Consider the following 15,638-nt stretch of genomic DNA (forward strand, 5'->3'; position numbering starts at 1 on the left):
CAAGGCCACTCAGTAACTGTAAAAGGATGAACATATTTGGAAAGGTTCTGATCAAAATGCAAAGGAAAAGTCACTGTATGTTTGACAAGCATAATATATGACACCATAAGCCACTGGAAAGTAGAGTTCTTGAGAGCATTCTAGTCTCAAAGATCCTGTGAAGGGGAGCCCAGTGTGGGGACACCGGGGTCTCACATATGTCTGCTTGGAAGAGGTCGCCTGTAGAGGTGGCCAGGAGCAACAGGGTTAGGTGAAAAGGCCTCCTGCTGGCACCCCCTGGCCCCCTTGAAGTTCCTCCACGTGTCACTCTCAGCCTGGCTTTGCCCATGGTCTGCAGCCCCCCAGTGGCCCCCACACCCCACCTCCCATTGCCTGCCTCTTCCTGTGGACCCCCACCAGATCTGTGCTCCAGCCAAGTCCTAACTCATGGAGGACGACACAGTAGCTTTTAGAAGTGAGACAAAACCTGAAGACAAATGTATTTCACATCCTAACAGATGAAGGATGGGTGGATCTGAATTAACCCAACTTCTTGCTTGTAGACCTGACACTGGTCCCAAACCTTGCACCTTTCATCTGCCAGTTACTGAGTCCATTAGAGGGTTCACCTTCTCTGGAATTCAACCATTTGTAACTCTTTTATTTTTAATAGATCACAGATACCAAAAAGAGCACAACACACATGTTTAGCTCGGTGATTTACTACAAGGATAGCACCTTTGGAATGACAATAGAGGCCCATCCTTGCGCCCTGTCTTGTTCTCCACTCCTTCTCCCCTGGTGCCAACCAGGGTCCTGACCCCTCAGGGAAGGGCTCCCTTGTGCTTGTGAAAGATTCGTTACCCAACAGTACAGGCCCAGGCAGTACACTTTCATTCTACCTACTCCTTTTTTAAATGTTTACTTTTTCTTTAGAGTAGTGTAGGGTTTACAGCAAAACTAAAGGAAAGGTGCAGAGATCTCCTGTGTAGGCCCCGCCTCCCATCATCAATACTCCTGACAGAGGGCACTTTTGTTCCAAGTGATGAGCCCACATGGACACACTGCCATCACCCAGGGCCCACAGGTTGCTCCTGGCATTGGATGTTCTATGGGTTTGGACGGAGGTAGGATGACATGTGTTCATCGCTGCAGTCACACGGAGCAGCCTCACTGCCCTAGAGCCCCGTGCTCTGCCTCCTCCCGGTCCCCAGCCCGTGGCTGGTCTTACTCTAAAGCTTCGTCCCCACAGGGCCCACCTCTGTTCCTTTCTCTTTCTCACTTGCCTCCATGGGAGTTGGGAGAACAGAGAACCTAGGCCACTTCTGTAGGGTTTCCTACAGCCCAGGTTTGCAGATGGTGGATTCTGGTGCAGCTCAGACTGGCAGCTGAGTCCAGTGGCTCCCTCAGACTCAGGCACCATCTGTCCTGCAAGACCGTCTTCTTTTACCAGGCGGCAAGGAAGGCACCTTTGTCTCTTTGGGGGATGTTGCCTGCTGTTGAGTCTCAATTTATAGATCCATTAGTTCATTAAAATGCTCAACTCATTTATATTACTTATTAGTTGGCACACCTTTAAAAACAGATACTTTCATCTATTTGATTACTCAGTGGTATAGTACATATAGAAAAGGGAAAATAAATGATTATGTCCCTTTATTTATCAGTTTTCAAGATAAAAATTGATTTGCTATCATTCTCTGAAGGTGACCAATGACCATTTTCATTATCATGAAGTTATGGTTTTAAATATAATGCATGGTGGCACAGGAACAGACACTCAGATCAATGGAATAGAATAGAGAACCCAGAAATGGACCCACAAACGTATGGGCAACTAAATTTGACAAAGCAGGAAAGAATATCTAATTGAATAAAGACAGTCTCTTCAGCAAGTGGTGCTGGGAAAACTGGACAGCGACATGCAGAAGAATGAACCTGGACCACTTTCTTACACCATACACAAGAATAAATTCAAAATGGATGAAAGACCTCAATGTCAGACAGGAATCCATCAAAATCCTCGAGGAGAAAGCAGGCAAAAACCTCTTTGATCTTGGCCTCAGCAACTCCTTACTCAACACATCTCCAGAGGCAAGGGAAACAAAAGCAAAAATGAACTACTGGAACCTCATCAAAATAAAAAGCTTCTGCACAGCGAAGGAAACAATCAGCAAAACTAAAAGGTAACTGACAGAATGGGAAAAGATATTTGCAAATGACATATCAGATAAAGGGTTAGTATCCAAAATCTACAAAGATGTTATCAAACTCAACACCCAAAGAACAAATAATCCAGGGAAGAAATGGGCAAAAGACATGAATAGACACTTCTCCAAAGAAGACATCCAGATGGCCAACCAACACATGACAAAATGCTCAATATTTCTCATCATCAGGGAAATACAAATCAAAACCACAAGGAGATACCACCTCACACCTGTCAGAATGGCTAACATTAACAACTCAGGCAACAACACATGTTGGTGAGGATGTGGAAAGAGGATCTCTTTTGCATTGCTGGTGGGAATGCAAGCTGGTGCAGCCACTCTGGAAAACAGTATGGAGGTTTCTCAAAAAACTAAAAATAGAACTACACTACGACCCAGCAATTGCACTACTAGGCATTTATCCAAGGGATATGGATGTGCTGTTTCAAAGGGACACATGCACCCCCATGTTCATAGCAGCACTATCAACAATAGCCAAACTATGGAAAGAGCCTGAACGTCCATCGATGGATGAATGGATAAGGAAGATGTGGTAGATACATGCAATGGAGTATTACTCGGCAATCAAAAAGAATGAAATCTTGCCATTTGCAACTATGTGGATGGAACTGGAGGGTATTATGCTAAGTGAAATTAGTCAGAGAAAGACAAAAATCATATGACTTCACTCATATGAGGACTTGAAGAGACAAAACAGATGAACATAAGGGAAGGGAAACAAAAATAAAAACAGGGAGGGGGACAAAAGAGACTCATAAATATGGAGAATGAACTGAGGGTTGCTGGAGGGGTTGTGGGAGGGGGAATGGGTTAAATGGGTAAGGGGCATTAAGGAATCTACTGAAATCATTGCTTCACTATATGCTAACTAATTTGGATGTAAATTTTAAAAAGTAAAAAAGTTAAATAAAAAATATAATGCATGGGTTTCAATCAATTGCAATTTGCTATTCTTTTTCTTTTTTTATTTAAAAACACTTTTTTAATGTTTATTTTTGAGAGAGAGTGAGCAGGAGAGGGGCAGAGAGGGAGAGGGAGACAGAATCCAAAGCAGGCTCTGCACTGTCAGCAAAGAGCTAGACGCAGGGCTTGATCCCACGAACTGCAAGATCACAGCCTGAGCTGAAGTTGGATGCTCAACCAACTGAGCCACCCAGGTGCCCCAATATTCTTTTGAAATCTCCAATGATTCCGTGTTTGGCCAGTGGGAGCCTCTTAAATTTTGGTCATGAATTCTTTTAACCCTTTTAAGTCCAAGTAGACTTTGGTTGCTTCCTTGCTTCCTTCCTATCCAATAATGCAGGTCACCTTGGTATTTCAGGTCACAGATATGTGCACTAGGGGTGCCCACTGCTCTGGTTAGTCATGAGTTCACACTGCTACTTCCCAATCCAATTCAGGAACACAGGGTTTTTACATAATGTCTTGTGTACCACATTCATATCCCCCTTCTTCTGCTCAAAGAATCCTAGTTCTCTGGGCGCCTGGGTGGTTTAGTCAGTTTAGCGTCTGACTCTTGATTTTGGCTCCGGTCATGATCCTCAGGTCATGGAATCAAGCCTGGAGTTGGGCTCTGCCCTGAGTGTGGAGCCTGCTTGGGATTCTCTCTCTTCTCTCTCTCTCTCTCTCTCTCTCTCTCTCTCCCTGACTCACACACTCTCTCTCTAAAATAAAATATAAAAATAAAAAGAATGCCAGTTCTGAAGCTCATGGAGTTGACAGGATGAAAATATCCCACAATCACTCATGTATTTTACCATACTTTATATACACAACAGCCTCAGAATAACAAGGAAATACTATCGGTACCAGCATAATTACCTTGAGCAGTAAAAAAACTACATGTGCTCTCCCTGATCTCCCCGTTTCTGTGACGTGAGTCTCTTGTAGGCGGCATATAGTTGGGTCTTGTTTTTTTCATCCATTCAAACACTCTATGCCTTTTGATTGGAGGATGTCATCCATGTACATTTGACGTAATTACTGATAGTTATGTTCTTATTGCCATTTTGTTACTTGTTTTCTGGGCTTCTTGGAACTGGACGTCTGTTTCCTTCTTCAGGTTAAGGACGTTTTCAGCCATTATTTGTTCAAGTGAGTGTGTTGCTCCTTTCTCTTCTTCTTCTGGGACTCTGTAACGTGAACATTGGCCCACCTGAGATGGTCTCACAAATCCCGTAAGTTTTGTACGTTGGTTTTCCATTCTCTTTTTTCTCTTTGCTCCTGTGAGTGGATGAGTCCACTGCCTTGTCTTCAAAGTGTGCTGGTCTATTCTGCTTCATCCAGTTTGCTGTTGAACGCCATTGATCATATTCTCCAGTTCAGTTATTATATTCTTCAGCTCTGTGGCCTCTATTTGGTACTTTCTTATATTAGTATCTCTTTGCTACAGTTCTTACCATGTTCGTCTATTTTTCTCCTGTTTATTTTTATGACCATTACTTTAAACTCTTTATCAGGTAAATTACTTATTTCTATTTTATTAAGTTTTTTTTTCTGAGCTTTTATCTTGTTCCTACATTTGGAACATATCCTTTTGTTTATTCATTTTGATGGACTCTTTGTTGGTTTCTCTGCATTAGATGAAACAGCCACCTCTCCCAGTTGTGAGGAGTGGCCTCGTGTGGGAAATAAACGTTCGCATTCAACCTATCCTAGTTCTTGGTTTTCTCTCAAACCTTCATGATTGTCTAAGCTGCCTATTTTATTTTTATCAGCTCTGAGTACATAAGGGTGTGCCAAGACTTATTAGTGTTCCCAAGGGGAGGATCTCATTCAGCACCTTAATGCAGGTCGATTGGAAGCCAGACCCTCAGACCAAAGCTTTTAAAGTATGCAGATATATACAGTCCTGTGGGACTAAAAGAATGAGCCCCATGGAGCACTGGAATCAGGCAATCTGGAGGTGTCCCTGGGTGGCAGAGTTCCAGATGAGTGTATTGGCTCCTTTTTGGGAGATACCAGTGAGCTGTCATGAGGTAGACAGAGAATGCAAACATGGCACCCACCAGCCTACCTTCCCTGGGCGCACCTGCACAGGTGTGTGCTGAACCTGAAGCTTGTGCCTCAGCCTGAAGTTCCAGGTCAAGCAGATAAGCACTCTTTCACAGAAAGACATCATGTGTTCCGTTTGCTATCTCTTTAGTGGCTTGGGGTGGTAGCCTGCCAGAAGTTGTATCTGATTTTTACATTCCCGTGGGACCACAGAATGCAAGGTCCCCTGGTCTTCAGAAGTGGGCAGTCAAGGGGAACGCCCTGAGTGGCAGCCACAAACCCAGGGCACCAGGTGCGAGGAAAAGCTCCCTTCCAGGAGATGCTAGCACTCCGGAATGCAGCAGACAGGGGCACAAAAATGGCACCTGCCAGCTGGATCAAGGCAGAGCAGGAACATACAAATGGTGCCCGCTGGGAGGGGAAAAGATTGTGCCCACCAGCTGGAGGCTAGGCAGCACGAAGATGGTGGTCGCCAGTATCTGTCCCCAGAGAGTATCCCAGTACTCTTTTTTCTTTTCCACTTATTGCATGGTAAGTATTTCCCAAGGCTGAAAGAATCAATGGGCAGGAAGTGACTCAAATCCTGGGAAAAGAGAACCCGATTTCTGAAGAAATATATACTTGTTCAGTGGCAAGTAATGTCCCTGAGTTCTAGGTATAGACAGAATTGCACAGCAAGCGGGAGCCCTGTGTGTTGCTTGTGACTTGAACTTTGGTATCACTAGATTCTGTTTGAAGCCATGTAAAGCTATACTGGCTCTGAGACAGGCCTTCCCCCAACTCTTGGTTCTTGAACAATCTAGACATTTGTATTCTTTCTCTTTTAGCTTCCTACTCTCTTTCAAATCATCCCCACTTGAGCCGGCTCTTCAGTCCCAGGCCAAATTTGACCTCTTCCTTCTTGACTATCAGCTTGGGTTGAAACTTCGCTCTCTCCGAATCCTATCGTGCTAACAGTTAGCACAGCATGTTAAGCACGTTAGTAAAATAGGCTGACTGAAAATGAAACGAGTGGCTGGCTCTCGGTCTCAGTGATACAGAACCAGAGAATATTTGAAATTACTGTGTTTCCTGAGTTTTAGTTTCTTCACCCGGAGAAAACACTATGTTCATGCAGTTTCCTTCTAACCCTCAGATTCTCTGAGGCTCATGGGTCTATCATCTCTGTCTGCATTCTGAACCTCACTATCTAGAATGTCATTATAGCTAGAAAGCCACACTCACCCCACTTTCCGAATCTTAAACATGGGCAACCCGCAAAGATATAAACTGGGAGGGGTATGTGAATGTGGGATAAGCTTTGGCTTCAGCACACAAGAGCATGGGACGCTTCAAGGCTTAGAGTGTGAGTGAGTGGAGTGCAAGACGTTCAGTGGTTCCATTAGCTGCTGAAACTGTACACAGAGTGGATACAGGAGACATTCTTTAAAATCACTGGCCTCAGCACCTCATTTCCTCCTCCTGATATGCCAGTGCGGCCCACAAAATCTCTGGTGCACATTATAATTGCTATCATATATATGAGTTGCTCTGACCAAAATCATTTTGATTTTCTCAAACTGTTTTTTAGTATTTTTTACATATTTGAGAAAAAAGACATTTTGAGAAAATCCTGTTGTAAGATAATAGCTAGCATTTTTGTAGTACTTCAACTTTACAAAATATTTGACATTCATATCATCTTGATCTGTCCCAATGGCCTTCCAAAACAGTTATTTCTGGATTTCACTGAACCTAAGACCATCTTTAGAAAATACTCAGCATTATTTTTTTTTAATTCTTTTTTTTAACGTTTTTATTTATTTTTGAGACAGAGAGAGACAGAGCATGAACAGGGGAGGGTCAGCGAGAGGGAGACACAGAATCCGAAACAGGCTCCAGGCTTTGGGCTGTCGGCACAGAGCCTGACGCGGGGCTCGACCTCACGGACCGCGAGATCATGACCGGAGCCGAAGTCGGCCGCTTAACCGACTGAGCCACCCAGGCGCCCCTCAGCATTATTTTGTATCACAGAAAGAAACTATGATATGGCTGTGGCTTTTCACTGTGGCTTTGAATTGATTAAAAAAACAGTATTTCCTGCACATTTTTCAAATGAGGAAATTGAGGTGGCCAAGGTCTACTATTGGCAGAGTTGGGATTTTACTTTATATATCAGACTCTAAATGGTATACAATATACAGCTAAAATACAGGCCATCCTAACCCATTCTTCAATGCCTTAATTACAGTAATCATAATTTACTATACGCCACTGAATGGAACAAGAAACTCAAAGAATACTTTATTAACATATGCTTTATGTACCTTCTCAGAACTAAAAAAATGGGAAAAGTGTGTAACAGACACTGTACAAATGGCCATTCTGTGTGTATAGCAACATACACCCCTACCACAGCTCTTCTGGGCTAAAAACTGCTAATTCCCAGGATGGAAAGCAGGAAAACCTCTGATTCTCTTTCTTCTGCATTCTCCCAGACATCACACTCCCCCCGGCACCCATCACCATCAAAGAAATACCCCTTCTCTTTGTGTTTCCAGCAGTTGATAGTAGCCTACTAATGAGGAAAGTAACAGGGAAAGATTTGAGAATTTCAAAATATTGAGCACATATTGAAAGGCTCCAAGAGAGGGGAAAGGATGCAATCTTTACAGTTCTGCAAAAGACACGCTGGGATGGGGAGCCCCTTAACCCTGTTGCTGAGCCACGTTGTCCATTTGTTTCTGCATGTGGTAGGGGAGATCCACACCTCAGCTTGGAATGGGCTGCTCCCCAAAAGTTTCCAGCTCTCCTCTCTTCCCTGCCCTATATCTGTCTGTGGGACTTCCTTTAACCGATGAAATGGAAACAGAAATCCTGTGCGTCACTTACAAGTGAAAACATCAAAGTCAGGAGAGATGGGCCCTGTCCCTCTGGTCCTGTCTCTGCTAGAAAGAATCTGGAATCCCAGCACTTCCTGTGAGCACACAGAGCAGAGCCCCCCAGTTCAGACAAGATGTACACATGGCAAGACCGAGAAATAGTGATCTCTCTCTCCAGTGACAGATTTCCCAGTGTGTCACCATTGCATAGTCTAGCCTGCCTTGACTCATACTCTAAAATATTGTACCGTGCATCACTACCAATTTTTTGTGTGAAAGCTTCCACATCTGCAGCGTTAGCCTTTGGCATGTTCTGATAAGACTATGAAGACAACAACCACAAAAACATTTTCAGTCACACAAAAATATTGACAGAGAAGGTACGCACAATGACCATGAGTAACAGCCAATTCCTGTATTACTACTGTGCCCCCAGTGCCATTCTGAACATTTTACGTATATTCACTAACTTCCTCCTTACAACAATGTTATTGTGACTGTTCCTACCACCATCTCATAGGTGAGGGATCATGGCACACTGAGGTTCGTGACCTGCTCGGCTCACACAGCAGGTTGGTGGCTCTTGAACCAGCTTCTGCCTGCAGCCCCTGGAACAATGGGATATCCTGCTAAGACCATGAGGAGAAACTGGGGCCTATGGCAGAGAACACAGTATATTTTTCAGGTCCAAAGAGCAATTTACGTGCAAGTCTCTCTGGCATTTTCTTTGCTGATTTGCTGAGAGCATTATAAGATTAAATGTTCCTAGGGGTGCCTAGGTGAGCCTGGGTGGCTCAGTCGGTTAAGCGGCCAACTTCGGCTCAGGTCATGATCTCATGGTCCATGAGTTCGAGCCCCGTGTCGGGCTGTGTACTGACAGCTCAGAGCCTGGAGCCTGTTTCAGATTCTGTGTCTCCCTCTCTCTGCCCCTCCCCTGTTCATGTTCTGTCTCTCTCTGTCTCAAAAATAAATGTTAAAAAAATAAAAATAAAAAAAAAAGTTCTTCAGTGACTTTGCAACATCTGCTAATGAATTCAGGAAAGTGGTTTTTGGTGACTTTGGATGTCTAATTGTGATAATAACTCAATATGGTTAAACTTAATCAAACAGCATGTCAGTAAACGAAGGTAGGCCTCTTCCACTGATGAAGTTCATAAGTGACACATCATGACCCATATGCTCACTTTAAGTGACTTTCCAGAATGCTTCTGTTGACATGTTGACAAAGTTACATAAATAGGAAAATTAACTGCGTGGCATGTTCACCAACTTTGAGCAAATTGCCAGGCTGGGATCTCAAAGGCGATTGCAGCCACTGGACTTTATCAGCCCTGCCAGGAGCTCTGCCCTGGTGATTGCTGGCGAGAACAAAGCCGCTTCCTCTGGATTTCCTTGCGTCAGATCCATGCTCTCTCCTGGGGCCCCAGGCCGCTTCTCTAATTCAAGACCTCACTTCCTCTTGCCTTGCTCTTGCCACATTCCAGAATATCACTTGGTCACCACTTACAGCAAACGATGCGTCCTGGGTCAACACGACTGAGGAAAAATCGAGGCTGAGTAGTGCCAAGGGGCAAGGGGAAGTTATGTCTGACTGAGAAAGAAGGAAGTTCCTCAGTGTGTGACAGTATGGGTGACACTGGAGGACACGACGCTCAGTGAAAAGAGCAGTCACAGGTGGATGAATGCCGCACGACTCTGCGTACACGAAGCACCTGCAATGGTTGCGTTTCCAGAATCCGGGTGGCGTGGTGATGGTGGTCGGCCTGCGGAGGGTGGAGTGGGGAGTTACTAATCAGTTTAGGTCACGAAGGATGGGCTGTTTGACACCGAGCCTGTACTCAACAGGGCACGTGAACTTCGGACTCCGGCACTTGCCGGTGAGGCCGGTACTTCGCGCCTAACACCACCTGCATCAGCAGCCGTGCCAAGCGGTGTGTGTTGGTTATACCGAGAGATCCAGCGGGTTTCCTTCCACGATACGAGCTGGGAAAGTCCGCTGTTACCTTTCCCCATTACCATCTGCATAACTGTTGCAGCACTCACTGGCACCAGCCCCCTTCCTAGCGTGCTGCCTGCATCTTGCCCGCCTGTGCGCTGGGTCGGGAATGCAGCTGGCGTCCCCCTGAGAGGTCTCCTTAAATAAACACACCTCCCTCCCCTCACGGGGCAGCGCTGAGACACTTCGTTGGTCAGGATGTTCATCTAACTGGCGTGTTGTGTTTCGGCGGGGGGGGGGGGGGGGGGGGACACACCATTTGAAAGGATTAAGCAGGGTTTGCTTTAAGTCTCTTTTATATATCGCCCAAATGCACCTTTGTGTTGACTTTACGGCTCACAAGACCTTTCCTGTGTGTTTAAGCAGATGAGGGTCCAAAGGCAGTTTCGGCTGCCAGCTGCTTCCTGCTTTTCAATCCCAGCCTCACAGTTTATTTACATAAGATGTTTTCTCAGCCTACGAAGCATCATTCTGAATGTCTGCAGAAAAGTAACACTTGCTTGTCACCCACAGTTGTGTGTGGCCAGTTCATGCCCCATGAGCTGTGCTGCAGAGGGTTCCTACAGATAGCACCACTCCCAGGATCCATGGGGATTAATACTGTCCATGGAAAACATAACTGGGAGTTTCAGAGAGAAAAAGTAGCTTTGTTGCAACATTGTGTGTAGGAGAAAGAAATGCCATAAATGAGAAAACACAAACCGAGGCTTGTCCCCGAAGAAGATATTGTGACCCTGGGACGCAGGAGGCTGCAGAAGAGTCTCCTCGGGGATTTGCAAGAAAGTGTCCTCCAGATGAGCTCAGCAATGAGGGCCATCGAATGAGCCCAGTGACATTGCTTTTGGATGGAGATATACACCCACACATATATATTACATACTATATATGATCCTACATTATTAAATTTTTTTTAACATTTATTTATTTTTGAGACAGAGACAGAACATGAACAGGGGAGGGGCAGAGAGAGAGGGAGACACAGAATCTGAAGCAGGCTCCAGGCTCTGAGCTGTCAGCACAAAGCCCGATGCGGGGCTCGAACCCACGGACCGTGAGATCATGACCTGAGCCGAAGTCGGCCGCTTAACTGACTGAGCCACCCAGGCGCCCCTGATCCTACATTATTATACATCATTATATATTGTATATAATTCTGTACATTGCTTTTGGATGGAGATATACACAAACACATATATATTACATATTATATGATCCTATATTATATATCTATGTATTACATACTTACATATAATATATAATTATATCATTTTATAATATGATTATATATGATTATACTGTTATCACTATATTACTAATAATAAATGACATGATATGTAATAAATGCCATTGTAAGATACTAAATATACTATATAATACATGCTATGAATAATATATATTATACTGTATACATTATGTGCTAATATCATACATTGTACGTATACAAAATATGTATAGTATAAATATGGTATGTAGTATAGTTACATATATCATAACTATGATATGCGGCTATTATATATAGTATTACTATATAGTATCTAGTACATAGTATAATAGTATATAATATATAGAATATAAATGTAAATATAAATGCATGAAAACAAAATATTTTTAAGCATTTAAAGAAATTAAAGGGAGAAAACATAAATAATAGATACTTGATCTTTTCAATAAAGAATAGTGAAAGAAGAATCCAATAAAAACTACAAGTGTTGGGGCGCCTGGGTGGCGCAGTCGGTTAAGCGTCCGACTTCAGCCAGGTCACGATCTCGCGGTCCGGGAGTTCGAGCCCCGCGTCAGGCTCTGGGCTGATGGCTCAGAGCCTGGAGCCTGTTTCCGATTCTGTGTCTCCCTCTCTCTCTGCCCCTCCCCCGTTCATGCTCTGTCTCTCTCTGTCCCCCCAAAAAATAAATAAACGTTGAAAAAAAAAGAAAAAAAAAAACTACAAGTGAGTTTTGGTGTTCTCTAATTGGCTGTGAAGTGTTGGAAAATCAGTTAAGCTACCTGGTCCAGTCTGGACAGTGAATGAGCCACCAGGTGGAACCACCTCTGGAGGTCTTTCCAGAGCTTTCCTGCCAATTGTAACCCAGTGGACAGAGTGCAGACTGAGGATGGATGAAGGAAGCAAATTTGCCTGGCTGGCTGAGTCAGCCACCTTCAGTCGGCTCCTTTTGAGTGAATCACCCCTGCTTCCTAACCACGACTCCTGAGCAGCCTGCCTTCTAGGAGTGAGACCCCAGGAAGCTGAGAGAGACCCTGTCCTCTCTGGCCCGCATCCCCAGGAGCCTCCCTTGGCTCTGGCTTCTGGAGAAGTGTTCTCCCCACCCTGTGCACCTGCTGCAGACCCTCGCTCAGCCCCTGGTTTCAAACATCTGCAGGGAAATAGATGCCCCTCCATCCTTGAGCCCAAAGCCCAGACTGTGGTTCAGGTTTCTGCTTTCCTGAATCTGGCCCCTGAGTCAAACCTGCTGGACTGACAATAACTTGTATACTTTGAGCACAGTTTATGAAGAAACCAGAGAAAGTGAATCAAAACACATTTTTTTCTGCTGTAACAGGAGGGGCAGAGAGGAGGAGGAGGAAAAGGGAAGAGGGAAAGAAAGACTATGATCAGCCGTGATCCCTTGTAAAAAATACATTTGGTTTTATCATACTCCTTCTCAAACAAAGGTACACACCCAAACAGTAAAAGTCATCCAAAGCAAAACAGATGTCCATGAAGAACATAATAATGAGGAGGCTATCTGACAGGAAAACAAACTGTGTGTGAAAGACACAAGGTCCGAAAGCTTTTCTGGTATGTTTCAGTCTAAACAAGATCAACTACGATACACATACACGGTGAGGCTATTCAGGGCCATTCTGTTTGCAGAGAGTGGAAGAGCCAGCAATATAGAACACGTCTAGACAGTGCTGAAGGAGACCGCAGGCCCACGGTGGTGGAACTTAGACGGAGTTCCCCAATCAGGGCTTCTAAACACCCAGTGCAACTCCAGTGTCGACCTCCCCAGAGCTGTGGCCTCAACCGGTCAGCCGTCCGCCGGGACTGTTTCTTTCTGTCTCAGCCCCAAAGAAAGATGAGGTCATCTGCATGAGAACACCCCTTGCTTTTGCCCCCTCCCCCACCCTAAACAGCCCTGTCTGCAACCATCCTTTTGTCTCTTGCCCCACCCCCCCACTTCTGTAACACCGTTCCCTGGCCCAGCTCCTTGCTGGATGGGGTGCTCGAATCACAAATCCTTTAGTAAGGCCAGTGAGATCATCAGACCCACCTGTTTGAGTTCTGTTATTTAATGACAGAAATACAGATTCTTGCCTAAAGAATTACCGAGGAGACTTGGGGTGGCTGGGTGGCTCAGTCGGTTAAGCGTCTGACTTCGGCTCAGGTCATGATCTCACAGTTTGTGGGTCTGAGCCCCGCGTTGGTCTCCATGCTGACAGTGCAGAGCCTGCTTGGGATTCTCTCTCTCTCTCTGCCCCTCCCCCACTCATACTCTATCTCTGTCTCTATTTCTAAAATAAATAAACTTAAAAAAAAAAAAAGAATCACCTAGAAGACTAAAATTCACCCCAATCCAACTGCAGCTAAACAAAGTCCCGCGTTATGGAGTAAGAATACATGTGTCACCAGAGTCAAAAGTCAACCACTGGAGCACGCTGGAAAGAAAGCTCTTCAGGGACCCTCTTCCTGCCCCTGTGGAAAATTTTCTTTTTAGACACCAGACATCCTTCCCCATCCTTGAAGTTCAGTGACTTAATCAAGATGTTTTATGACGTCATTCTGTATCACTTTTTTTTACTGGAACATAAGATCGACATATAAAAATTTTTCATTTTTTAAAGATAGCTTCATGCTCTCATGTCTTCACTTTTCCCCCCTTGTTTGCTGTCCTTGTCTTTAAGAGAGCCACCAGGGAGGTGCAGTTTCTCCATGGTCCTTGTCGCTTTTCCCGGCCGCTTTCTCTGCAGCCACTCACCGTTCTGCACGTCATCCAGCGTGATGGCCTCTGATCTCTCCCGGCACCAAGGACTGTGCTTCCTGTCAGTTTATCCTACTTCTGGAAGCTTCTGCTGTGGCTGACGTGACCATGATTCTTGTCCACTTATTCCTGAGCTGGGTCTTTGTTGCCTTGCCCTGCCTTCCCCCTACACACCTGTACCTCTTCTTTCAGTGTTTGTTTTTCCTCAGAGAGCTTATCTTGACCCTGATTTTGTTTAGTGATTCTGTTGTTCCTTTGAATGACTTCTTATTTCTTTGCCTTTTTGCAATTTTGAAAAAAATTTTAAGATACAGGAAAAGTACAAAGAATTTTTACAAAACACAGTCATGTTCCCAGAACCCAGATTTAACTTGTCAGATGTGTTTCTAGTCTTTTTAAAAGAAAATAATAGGGGGCACCTGGCTGGCTCAGTGGCTAGAGCATGTGACTCTTGATCTCAGAGTTGTGAGTTCGAGCCCCATGTTGGGGGTAGAGCTTACTTAAAAAATAAACAAACAACAACAAAATATAGTCTCATCCTTATTCACCCAGTGGTAATTGGTTTGGTATGTTTTCTTCGCATATTTTTATTCTTTTTTTAAAAAAATGTTAGCGCTCACATGTATCCATTATATAAAATTGTTTTTTGAAAGTGTTACTTTCCATAAATGGCTGCATGCTGTATTTATGATTCTGCCCTCTTTTCACACAACGTTAATGATTTAGAAAGTCCTAGATTGCCTGTCTTTCATCCCACTAGTTACTGGTTGATCATATTAAGGCTTTTATTCATCTTATCATGAACAGGAGTCTTGTTTAATGATTTTCCCCATATGAAATCCAATGTCTCTGCCTCTATCCTGAAAGTCCCCTGGTTCCCTCACTGACTCGTAAGGCCACCTCCATCATATCACCACATTCCCAAAATGTGGAAGTGTGTTTCTGGGCTCGTCCGTTTCCGTGGGTCCACTTCTCTACTGCTGTGCTGATGTCACACTCTATATTATTGGACCTTTGTCACATATTTGCTTTCTCCTAAGTTAATTTGGCTTTTTGTAAGAAAAAGCTTTAGCTATTTTTATTTCTAAACTTTTTAAAAACCTTATATTATAGAATGTTTTAAACACACCAAAGTAGACTCTATAGGACAGTGATCATCCCATGTGCCTATTCCCTGGGTTCAATGATGATTAGTTCAAGCCTACCTCTCAGTTCCCACCCCCACCCCAGATCCTTCTGAAGCAAATTCTGGGCACGCTATCATTCCAAACATTTCTGAAGCTATTTCTTCACACATATTTTTCCATATATGCTTTAGAACCAGTTTATGTTCCCCTTATGTTTCACTGGGATTTTGATTGAATTTTCATTGAATTTAAAGATTTTGGAGAATTCCCTTAAAACGTTGAATCTTCCCATCCATGCAATCTGCATTTCTCACCTTTTATTTAATTTTTCCTTTATATCTTTCAATAATATGTGATAGTTTTCTCCATAAGGGTCTTGCCCCTTTTTGTTAGATTTTGCTGTAACTATGAATGAATGACACAGTTTTCAGTCCGATTTCCCATCTGGCTATTGTATTGCAGTTGTAAAGAAA

The 15,638-nt window shown here is 44.0% G+C and overlaps 1 long non-coding RNA gene across 1 annotated transcript in view; it reads left to right on the forward strand.

Moving 5' to 3' along the window:
• LOC147581408 (uncharacterized) overlaps positions 1-11,770 on the forward strand; it is a 51,408-nt gene extending 39,638 nt beyond the window's left edge. The window contains exon 2 of the long non-coding RNA XR_015249887.1: positions 9,911-11,770. This is a non-coding gene — a long non-coding RNA (uncharacterized LOC147581408). The remainder of the gene's footprint in view (positions 1-9,910) is intronic.
• Positions 11,771-15,638: the final 3,868 nt, after the last annotated feature.

This window comes from Puma concolor, chromosome B1 (genome assembly GCF_028749965.1).
Source record: "Puma concolor isolate L17-30 chromosome B1, mPumCon1.1.hap2, whole genome shotgun sequence".
Taxonomy (NCBI): domain Eukaryota; kingdom Metazoa; phylum Chordata; class Mammalia; order Carnivora; family Felidae; genus Puma; species Puma concolor.